This window comes from Pseudonaja textilis, chromosome 3, assembly GCF_049901715.1.
Source record: "Pseudonaja textilis isolate UNSWEBS1 chromosome 3, rPseTex1.2, whole genome shotgun sequence".
Lineage (NCBI taxonomy): Eukaryota > Metazoa > Chordata > Lepidosauria > Squamata > Elapidae > Pseudonaja > Pseudonaja textilis.
Genome location: NC_141992.1, coordinates 33,956,412 through 33,959,474, shown reverse-complemented (window position 1 = coordinate 33,959,474; position 3,063 = coordinate 33,956,412).

The following is a 3,063-nucleotide window of genomic DNA, read 5'->3' as shown; positions in this document are numbered from 1 at the left end:
CTTGCTGTATTGATTTACTATTATTTCTCTTAGCAATACTTTTCTACAATAAACACTGGATGTGATATAAGTGGCACAGTTATGTAGTATAGAAGAGCTACATGTCACAATAATTTCCCTTTTTTGGTTGGGTTGGGCTGAAGTTAATATTGACATAGATTTTCATCCTGTTTGTCTACAAGTCCAAAGTACATGGTAAGCAATTTAAATACCATAGCTTCCTAACATGTCAGAAGTACACACGTAAGATTTTTGGTATATCATTAACAGTGGTTTACTTAATGCAATTTTCTAGATATGCATGACACTTTCACGTCATAGATTTATAAAACATGCAAAGCTAAACACTGCTGACTGAATAGCTTGCAATTTAATACAAGATGTGAATGCAGATGGTACCATAGATTACTGAAGAAGCTGCAACTATTAGATTTTATTTACCTCTTATAAATTTGAAAGTTAACTATTAACGGCTTCTGTTCAATGCAAAAAAATGAAACACATCAGTTACAGCACAAAAATACTTTATGGCTTGCCTTTCAACTACTATTGTTTAAATCAAAAGTTGAGTTGCTTGCCTAGTGTTTTTAATTCCTTTTTCTTTTATTATTGCAAATAGTAACTACAGTAATCTTGCCCCATGTACATAGTGCGTGATGGCTGACAAACTAATATAGCTAGCTGTGTCGAACAGTGGCAGATATAAAATCATTTCAAATGGCAATTGTCTCCTTTACAAGTGCCAAACCTTGATCTTCATACTCAGGTTAAACTTACAACAGGATATTATCAAAAGAACAATACAATAATACTAAGGAAAAACTTCCAAGCGGCAAATGTAAGAGGCAAACATTATTATTTCAGGAATTATTCCTGTTAAGTGGAAAACAAAAGTGTTACTAAATTACTCTCATGATGCATCTAGCCTGCTGGCCAGATGACAGCTGTTTTCGACTCGACAAGCTTATTTGGCACAGGTGGTAAAGTATTTCAGTCTTGTTCAGGATAGGTGGAAAAGCATAGTGAGATATCTGATAAAATTTGTTTAGCATCAAGTATAGATCACTGTCCTGCACCAGCTGTGCACACAGCAAACATTGCAAACATTAGAATGACTGTATGGAGGCACTTCATCCATGTGCTCAAATGGAGAAAGTAGAGATGACCAATCCTGCATAGCATCTGACAACATGCAAGCAAAAAACAGATTGAATAGGACTGGAACTAGCAGACAACCCTGTTTCAGCTGATTGGAAATGACATACGCAGCCAATCTATTTCCACTGTAAAGAACCTATCCTATCGTTTCATTGAAAGAGCTGATTCAACTTAAGATTTCTTTCTGAGATATTGACAAGTCTCTTCAGCAGAATTCAGGCAAAGATCTTGCCAGCATTGGAAAACAGCAAGTTACCTCTTCAGTTTTTTGCATTTTGTTTTCTGATTTGGTTCTCTTGTTTTTAGAGACCCATAATGAGGGCATCATGGAATTCATCTTCTATGGATATCTGTAGGCATCTTCTTCCCTGATGTCTTCAAACATCTACAAGGTGTTTAGGGCTAGTGCTTTGTAGATCTCAGCAGTACAGGGAGGTCTAGGGCATCTAAGATATGACCAGCCATGGACATCCTATTTAGTAAATTGAAACGGGTTTAGTCCTTAGTATTTGATCCAGCTTGACCAATCAGGTGACAGTTAAGAGATCATCCTGGTAAAGAAAAACCATAGACTTCGTAGCACTGGAAAACTTTCTGGTGGCATGCATGACAACATAGGATTCCACCTGCTCAGCTTTTTTCTTTCATTACTTGTCCTGCATTTCTCAGTTCCGTCTATACTTTGGATTGAATGTCTTAGATAAATTATGGATCATTCTACTAGTCTGCATAGACCTTGTTCTTGGGCTAGGGGCTGTTGAAATGGTCTCGTGGTTTTCATCAAATCATACTTGATGTCCCTGAATTTTCAGTCCAAATACTTTTGTTGCAGTCTGTATGACATTTTTAAAGTGTGAGTTTCTGACAGTTTTTGTTTACTTATGATGCAAAGGAAGTTTAGGTTGAGGAGTGAATAAATTAGCCTGTCATCTATCTAGCACTCAACATCTTGCCTAATAGCATGGTTGACAGTGATACCTTTTTAAGATCACACCGACATATGATTTAGTCAACTATGTACCAGTGGTAGGACCTGGATGTACCCAATAGTTTTGGACATCCAGGTTGTAACACTGGCATATATTTGACTGTCAAAGTCTGCAACGCTGAGCATTGTGATAGTGATGCACAGGTTCTCCTCAGCTCATTTGCTCAGAAAAAGGCCACTGCTATTTAGTTTTGCCAATCCATGTCTCCCATGGACTGTTCCAGATGTTGTCTGTCCTCTAGTTTTGAAGTCACCAGAATCATTAATCTGTCATAAGCAACATACTAATTATTTATTTTTATTAAGTAATTAATTTTAAGACAGAAATGTGTAAGGAAGCAACATTTGTAACTGAATGAACAGGTATTTTCAAATGAAAGCAAGATAATGATCATATTTTTAGAAAAATACTTTCCTTTTAAAGGATATGGGGTAGGAATATTAAGTTGATTACGGCAAACTCAACGTTCACAGTACCTTGTATTTACAAAGCTCAACGTATGGGAACTCTAGCCCTCATTCTATCATCTTTTTAGGCAGTATGACATTCAGGCCCACTATCTGAAGATTATTCTTTATTTCTGGCAAGCATGTGACCTTCTATAAGCTTATTGCTGAACAATACAAAATAGGAGAGGTATTTATAAAACCATGGGTATGAGCCAGAAAATAATCTTAACCGGAAAAGCAGGAGAATCATCTATGTTAGGTAAAGGAAATGTGATGTTTAAGATGAAGGGTTATGAAAATTGGAATAAATTTCTCTTTCTCCATGAAATTGCAACTATTAATATTTACACCATAAAAAACAAAGCTTTTACAATATCTGCAATGAAATAACTGGGTAGGTAGTAAGGAAAATTAGATGAGTTCATAACAGCACTGGTATTAGTATCTTAAAATAGCCAGCTATTGAT